Below are 9,358 nucleotides of genomic sequence, written 5' to 3' on the forward strand. Positions count from 1 at the left end.
TTGCTCATCTCAAACATTCTGTCAATTGATATTCCAAATTTGTGACTAACTGTGGATCGTGTTCACATGAAGGTGTGATGTTTAAAGAGAACAGCCAATCGAGATGGTGAAACATAATTCAGCTTATTTCAGTTCCTTGCTGAAGATCTAGAGAAATTTTGAAAATATATGAAGGATTTAAATACATTAACTCATCAAGAAGGAATATGAGAGGACTGTTTGAAAGAAAATATCTGAATATATAAATGCACTATAGTAGATAGTTTGTCTAATTCCGCAACAAACTTAAAAAACTTGAAATCCTAGTGATTTCAAAGGCTTAATATTCAAATATTATATCAAATATTTTAAAGCTTATTTATATAAAAGGAAATCTTAAGCTTATTAGTTGCTAAAATGTAAACTAGATATTTTATTAAAAACACATAATACAAAAGCAATGTTGCATAATGCTGCATAAAACAAGTAAGAACTGACTTAGCTTTCAAGAAGTACTTTGAGAAAACTCATCATCAGCCCTAAAATAGAAAGACTGAACCAATGAGCACACAACCACATGAAAAAAACAGTGTAAGAACAGTTAAACCAATCATTTTCTCTAGAGTTTCAGTCTTTAAACACCAGTATGCCATTGTAAGTCCTGATATTAGCAGCATTATTGTCATCTTCACACCAAGTAGAGCAAACACAGTCACAAACCCCATTGAAAGTGTCGCCCCAATGATACAACACAGAAATGACCTGAGCACAAAGACTGGAGATTCACGACGAATCTTTTCATAGTGAAATATGAATGCATAAGCCCCGGCTGTGACTCCAGGAGCCGCGTGACACGCGATGAGCACATCTGACCACGACCTGACGCTGATGATTGTCCCAAAGACCAGAGATGAACCCAGAACAATTGGTAGAGACATAATTGCTATCCACATAACCAATAGAATAATGAAAATATTTGCTATCAAAACCCCTATGATATTTCTGGAGTTTGGACCACTGCTACTTCTGCTAAAATTTAAATCTTCTATTTCTCTGCTGTCTATTCTAAATATAGTTGCAATTGATGTTATCAAGGCCAAATTTAGCGGTATAGCAACATCTGGACTCAGAACATGTCTTAGATAGACCATAAACAATTCAAGCGCTGCAAATTTTGCCCCCAAAATCAACATTTTGTAATTTCCTTCAGTGTAAACAACAAGAGCTGTAAATGAAACAAGGGAAATCCATCCTATGATTCCAGCCGCTCCTCCTAAAGTGTCATATATTACAGACAAGAGCTGATTTTCTTCATGCACATCTTGACTCGTCTCTTCTGTTTTTAACGTTTGTGTCAATACTGAGTAAAATCGGTGAGCGTTGAGCCGAACTAGCTTGTCTATTTCCGCTACGAGAGCTGCTGTTTGAGCAGGTTTGGGTTCAGAGTCTCTGATCATGTGAAATCTGCCTCCACATGCATTGATCATTTCTCCAGCGATCCCTCTGGACGCTCCTGTCAAACGTTCCTGGTGATTTTGGTGCAGAAGAACAATGCAGTACTGAAGAACTTCTGCTCCCAGCAGCTCCTGGACTCGTTTCACAACATCACACTCTTCTGATTCTTGATCTTCCAGATTCAGGAGCATTAAAACGGCGTGAGGTCCAGGAGATGAGAGCAACAGCGCTGTTGTGAAGCTCTGTCTCGCTGTGTCGTCCTCACAGAGGTTTGGTCCAGTGACCAGCATCATTCTACGACCCTCGTCTGTAATTACTGGAGTCTTTACAATCTCTCTGTCCTCCTGTCCACCGTCTTTCCTTCCTGACAGAATATCTGCAGCGCTGAATCTGGAGTCGCCTCGCATTCCCACTATCAGGATCCTCACTTCATCATCATCATCATCATCATCTTTATCATCATGAGAAGCTGAAGAGAAAGTGAAACCATAATGCAAAGAAGGAAAAATGGGGTAATAAAGATATGCTCTTTCAAAACAAGCCTTATCATCGCATTTAATTTTGCTTCTCTTTTTAGGGATTTATACAGGAAAACGAGACCAATATTCTGATGCAGAAGAAGGAAAGTCATTTAGGTTTGGGAATGACTTTAGAGAGAGCAAATGAAGACTGGGTTATTATAGATATACTATTTATTTAAAAATGTAGAAACAGTAAAGAGCATGTAGATTACCTTCTGCCTGTACAGACATGATGTGAAATGCCAGAATCACCATAAAAAGCAACTTGGGTTTTATCTTGGTTAATTTCATTGCACAACCTACAGAATACATGTAGCCAAATGTAACTTTAAACATCTGTGACTCGGATTACCCAGATCAACAAAACTGGAAATGGCAAGACAGATAAAAAAAAAAAAAGTTTTTACTTACAGTCAGTTTATTTAGAAACCCTGTAATTATAGTTCTGCTCTGCCTTTCGCTTTGCTAAGACTCTTGTACTCGACAATAATGCAAATGTTCGACTAGACACTAAACCAGTATGACTGGTTTTGTATAGACACAAGGCTGATCTGTTCTGCACATATTTTGCTAATCTAAAACGAGTCTATTGATGGACTGATCACAAGAATGTCATCAGTCCATTTCACAAACTTCTCCAATTCTCCAGCACCACCCATGTTGTCAAGTGGGGCATAAATGACATACCCAAAATAAAAAAGGTTTCTGTTTATAAATAATAGAAATATAGACACAAAAGCTTCCCACGTTCGTTCTTTTCCACCCTTGGACTAGGAGACTAGGACTGACTTATAATATAAAAATGTATAGACTAGTGATTGGTTGAAATCATTTGGAAAGTGAAATCTCCATGAGTGGTTGGTTTTAAAGGAATAGGCTAGTTAACCCAAAATGTAAATTTGTCCTTATTTATTCACCCTCATGTTGTTCCAAACATGCACGACTTACTTTCTTAAGTGTTTTTTTTTTTGACATGAACAGTTACGAGAAGCCATTTTATTTAAAACAAAGTCATATACTCTCAGTTTGTAAACACAGTCTCTCTGTCCTCCTGTCCACCGTCTTTCCTTCCTGACAGAATATCCGCAGCGCTGAATCTGGAGTCGCCTCGCATTCCCACTATCAGGATCCTCACTTCATCATCATCATCATCATCATCATCATCATCATGAGAAGCTGAAGAGAAAGTGAAACCATAATGCAAAGAAAATCAATAGGGGTGTTACGCTGACAGCTGAATTAGATGCAGAAGCAGGATCCAATTGCAGCAGGTTTTATTAAACAAACTCAAAAGATAATAAACTCAGACAGAGATACAGGAACAGCCAACATACAACATTAAGAACTCACGAAGACTGAAACAAGACACAGGGCTTAAATACACAGACAGACAAGCTAAACAAGATAACAAGGGGGCATGGCTAATGAAAAACACCTGGGAAGACTAATCAACATAACGGGGAACTGCTAAACATAGAATGAGACAGGGGAACACAGACATGAATCGTGACATAGCCCCCCCTCTATGGGCGGCTCCCGACGCCCATCAAAACAAAACAATAGTTCAGGAGGGTGGTGGAGCGGAGGCGGACCCGGGGGTGGGATGGAGGGCCAGGCCCGTGGAGTGGAAGAGGACCTGGAGACTGCGGCAAGACTGCGACAAGACCCTTCAGGTGGCCAGGGCGGAGACGACAGTCCATCTGGCGGCCAGGGCGGAGACGACCCTTCAGGTGGCCATGGCGATGCAGGCTGAGGAGGTGGCCATGGTGAAGCAGGCTGAGGAGGTGGCCATGCTTAACCTGTTAAGCTGCAACCCCACTTTTGAAAAATCCCCAGAAATGACATACCCAAACTGAAACAGATACAGTTCATGAACCCTTTGCATTAAAAGCACAAGTATGATCTCATTTGAAAGCTGACACCTGGCAGTTTATTGTAAATGTAGAATTAATTATTGTCATAATGACAAAAATTGTTATAAATAGCTTCAAAGTTTTGTAAAATTATTAGAAATTAATTTTTATGAAACATCCTCATGAAAATAAAATTGAAGTTGGCACTGGAGCAATCTAGAAATGCACTACAGCTAAAGCCATATGTCTAAACATTCTATGTTTAAAATCTGAAGATAATAAGTCCAAAACTCTGTATTTGGTTAAATGTTTTTCAAGACCATGTCAAATGACTTTATTTTGATTTGACGCTAAAATGCTACTGATGTTTATTGTCATCTTCTAACCATCTATCCAGTATATTGTCTCTATTGTTTTGTGGTGCAGACGATCCCCATTCAGTCTCAGTCTCCCCCTGCACACATTCACACCTCTCCAGCCTGGTTATGGCTCTAAATATGCATTTCTTTTGTCTGCATTATAGCTACTAACGACTGGCTATTCACAGGCTATTCATAGGGTTTCAGTCCCTAATTTCTTTTCTCAAAGTTCACCTCACATTTTAAACTGTATCAAATGCATTTCTTGAATAAAGACACATTTCAGGTAGCATTCAAAAAATAATAAAAGTATAACTTCTAGGTAGCAGGTGCACCTAGGGCTAGCTAGCATGTTAGCTTAGCACACCATCAATACACGACAATTTATGAGATTAAAACCATGTTTGTGCTCTAAACTTACTTTTTAACGCACGTTGAGTATTTTAAATAATCTTCTGTGATCTAATTTGGCTTCAGATAAAAAAATCAGACAGAAAATATACTATTGGATAGTGTTCTGCACAATGATAGTCTATATAGATTAGCATTACATTATAAATATAATCTATTATTATGAAAATACCTGGCATGGCTTGAAAAACACAGGTAACTCAAATATCAGTGCAATCATGTTTATTGTCTTCAAAACATCTGTATCTGCATGTTACAGCGCGATCTCTTGTTAGCTTTGTGTGTATCAGTGACGTCCTGGAATGTCACATGATCATGGCTCTTCTTCATGTTCCATATATGGACTATTATTGTGCATGTAGCGCCCTCAGGCTATTGGTATGAATTAAAAAACACAGTATCGGAATACCAAATGCTCATAAAGATTACATCGACGCATTTGGGTATAAATTCAATAAATATTATTCCTGTCTATAGAAATATGATGTAAATCTATGAGAATCTATCAATATTTCTCCAAATCTGCACAGTTTTGAGCTAAAGCCCTGAGGGACGTTGTTTTGTGTATCGCTGTCATGACGACAGCACGGAGTTTTTTATGAATGAAAGCGGCTGACGCGCATAATTCATATTAAAGGTATCGACTCATTTTTTCATTTCATAACTCCTGACACAAATTAAGACATAACTGTCACTATGAGTTTCTCAGAATACAATAGTGGTCAAATACTGAAACTTGAGTATTATATCTTTTTAATTATGTATAGTTTGTCAAGGTATAACATTAAATCTGATAGTAATTTTTAATTAAATAAATAAATAACGCTTCAGTGCGCGGGCGCACTGGCAACGGTTAACAGGTTAAGCAGGCTGAGGTGGTGACCACGGCGGAGAGGACCCTTCGGGTGGCCAAGGCGGAGAAGACACTTCGGGTGGCCAAGGCGGAGAAGACCCTTCGGGTGGCCACGGCGGTGAGGGCCCTTCGGGTGGCCACGGCGGAGAGGAACCTTCGGGTGGCCACGGCGGAGAGGAACCTTCGGGTGGCCACGGCGGAGAGGACCTGTCGGGTGGCCACGGTGGAGAGGACCCTTCGGGTGGCCAAGGCGGGTCAGGGCTGGACGAGGCCAGCGACGAGGGCAGGTCAGGACTGGACAGGACCAGCGGCGAAGAGGGCTCTGAGCTGGACAGGACCATCACAGACTCTGGCTCGGCGTCGGCGGCCATCTTGTCCGGAGACACTGGCTCGGCGACGGCCATCTTGTCCGGAGACACTGGCTCGGCGGCGGCCATCTTGTCCAGAGACACTGGCTCGGCAGGCGTGACGTGAAGCTCTGGCTCGGCAGGCGTGACGTGAAGCTCTGGCTCGGCAGGCGTGACGTGAAGCTCTGGCTCGGCAGGCGTGACGTGAAGCTCTGGCTCGGCAGGCGTGACGTGAAGCTCTGGCTCGGCAGGCGTGACGTGAAGCTCTGGCTCGGCAGGCGTGACGTGAAGCTCTGGCTCGGCAGGCGTGACGTGAAGCTCTGGCTCGGCAGGCGTGACGTGAAGCTCTGGCTCGGCAGGCGTGACGTGAAGCTCTGGCTCGGCAGGCGTGACGTGAAGCTGTGGCTCGGCAGGACTGACGTGAAGCTCTGGCTCGGCAGGCGTGACGTGAAGCTCTGGCTCGGCAGGACTGACGTGAAGCTCTGGCTCGGCAGGACTGACGTGAAGTGCAGGCTCGACTGGGCAAATGACTGGTTCGGTGGTTTTGGTGGAACGTAGAGCAGACCTGCGAGCTCCCCGGACGGATATCCAAGCGGGGTCAAACACTTTAAACAGCAGATCAGCACTGTTTGAAATAAGTTTTCGTGCTCTGGGCCATGTGATCTCAGCCACTGGTCCGAAACGGATACGGTGCTCAGCAGGGAGTGGTAATGTGGGTTTGCCTGGGCTGACAGTGTGAGGAGGTTTGGCTGGGCTGGGTGAATGTAGAGCATACTTGGGAGTAAAACTCTCCCAGCAGATGGCAACTGCTTCTCTCCAGTCCAGCCCCGAGAGATCGGGGAGTGGTCGAGGATCGACGCATCCGGCTCCGATTATATAACCTGTTTTTAAAGTTTCATCACTCAGATGACAGTTTGTAGCTAGCTCACAAAATTTCTCAGTAAACTCAAACAGATCGTGGCTTTCCTTCACTATCGCCGTGAGCCGATCCCAAAACATCTTGAAGGACGCGTACTGCTGGATCCATAAATGGTGAGTTCTTCTGTTACGCTGACAGCTGAAGCAGATGCAGAAGCAGGATCCAATTGCAGCAGGTTTTATTAAACAAACTCAAAAGATAATAAACTCAGACAGAGATACAGGAACAGGACCAGCCAACATACAACATTAAGAACTCACGAAGACTGAAACAAGACACAGGGCTTAAATACACAGACAGACAAGCTAAACAAGATAACAAGGGGGCATGGCTAATGAAAAACACCTGGGAAGACTAATCAACATAACGGGGAACTGCTAAACATAGAATGAGACGGGAACACAGACATGAATCGTGACAAGGGGTAAGAAAGATAATCGGAGTTGTGCTGTGAAAACAAGTCGCACAAGTACATTGACCTTGTTGTCTTAGAAATCCACAACAGAGCTGTTATTGTATGTCCCATTTTATTGAATATGAAATTTGAGATTTTGCACTCCTGAAGGAAATGAAAAAATTACTGCAATTGTTTAAAAAAAATCAGTTTAGAGTCCTAAATCAGATAAATAAGAATATGATGGTAATATTGTGCGGTGAATGTAAACAATGACAACAATCTGATCTGGCAAGTTTGTTAAAAGCTGAAAGGGGAAATGAAACTATCTGTGTGAATTTGGGCTGGGCAATATAAAGATCAATTGTATATCTCAATATTTCTCATATCTATTGTTGATTTACAATATCTCTGTTTACATATTTGCTCTAAATGACTTAAAGGCTGTATATTTTGATCAGAGGAACAAAATCATGTCATTATTGTGAGTTCAAATCCAAGAGAAACTGATCAAAATAAGTCACATTAGATGAAAGTATCTTCCAAATGCATAAATGTCAATGCATTGTGTGATTGACGTTTATGCAGGAACTGAAGTTTAAATTATAGTAAAATTAATAAAAACATCTGAATTCTTGGTTAAATTGTAGAAGAGAGCAGATACTAACCTTCTGAAGATGAGATGTGAAACACAAGAATCAATATGAGGAGCCAGTTTATGTCATGGCCGAACAAGACAGGAAGCAAAAGCAGGTTCTCAAAGCGTTTATTAGACACAAATGGTCACACAGAACAGTAAAGATCCGGAAGGGCGGCGACTCAGGCTCGTGCAGGGACTAGATGGTCTGTGGTGCGCTGGTGCAGTGACGGTGAAGAATCCCAATCCCGGTGCTAGAGTGCGGTGAATCCAAGGACGGTGAACAGGAACGGCAGGAAGACAAGGCTGGACCAACACAGAACGGCAACTCCACGGGAAACACAGACACGGCAAACACAGGACCTCAACCAAACAATCCGACACTGGAACAGAGAATGGTGTGAGTATATTTAGGGAACGGAAATGAATCGCAGCTGTGAACAGTGATTGTGATGATGATGATTATCAGCTGGAGCGCTGACAGACACGTGAGCGGGAAAACGCCCACTCACACATAAACAAACATAGACACGAGACAAGAAGGAAACAATGCATTCAACAACCGTGACAATACCCCCTCCTCTAGGAACGCCTCACGGCGTTCCCAGACTCCCTTACCTGTCGATTGTAATCATCGATAAGAGAGTGATCCAGGATGTCACGAGCCGGAACCCAACTTCTCTCCTCCGGACCGTAACCTTCCCAGTCCACCAGGTACTGGAATCCGCGTCCCCTCCGCCTAGAGTCCAGAATGCGACGGACCGAATAGGATGGTTCCCCATCTACGAGACGCGGCGGTGGGGGAACCGGGGCAGGCGGATTAATGCGGGGAAAAAAAACGGGTTTAATTTTGGACACGTGAAATACCGGATGAATTCTCCTGTACACTGGAGGAAGTTTGAGGCGGACTGCCACCGGACTAACAATTTTGGTGACAGAAAACGGGCCAATGAATTTAGGAGCCAATTTATTGGATACGGAGCGGAGCGGAATATTCTTAGTAGAAAGCCACACTTTGGAACCGACGACGTATACGGGAGGCCTAGACCGGTGGCGATCGGCTTTGGCCTTGGTGCGCGCCCGCACACGGAGGAGAGTCTCACGGGCTCTTGTCCATGTGTGGTGACACCTCTGGACGAAGGCGTGAGCGGAGGGGACCGCGACTTCGGATTCCAGACTAGGAAAAACCGGTGGCTGGTATCCTATACTACACTCAAAAGGAGATAGGCCCGTAGCTGACACTGGCAACGAATTGTGGGCGTACTCCACCATAGGCAGTTGTTGACTCCAGGAGGAAGGATTCCTGGCAGCCGTACATCGCAAGGTTCTCTCCAGGTCTTGGTTGGCTCTCTCAGTTTGACCATTGCTCTGGGGGTGAAACCCGGAAGACAGACTGACCGTCGCCCCCAGCAACCTACAAAACTCTCGCCAAAATTTGGACACAAATTGGGGACCCCTGTCGGAAACCACGTCTGTCGGGAGGCCATGTAACCGAAAGACGTGATTAACGACTGCAACCGCTGTCTCCTTGGCTGAGGGTAATTTGGGCAAGGGAACAAAATGGGCTGCCTTCGAGAATCGGTCCACCACGGTTAAAACTACCGTGTTACCCTGGGAGGGTGGGAGGGTG

The sequence above is a fragment of the Rutilus rutilus genome (assembly GCF_951802725.1).
Source record: "Rutilus rutilus genome assembly, chromosome: 23".
In the NCBI taxonomy this organism is placed as follows: Eukaryota; Metazoa; Chordata; class Actinopteri; order Cypriniformes; family Leuciscidae; genus Rutilus; species Rutilus rutilus.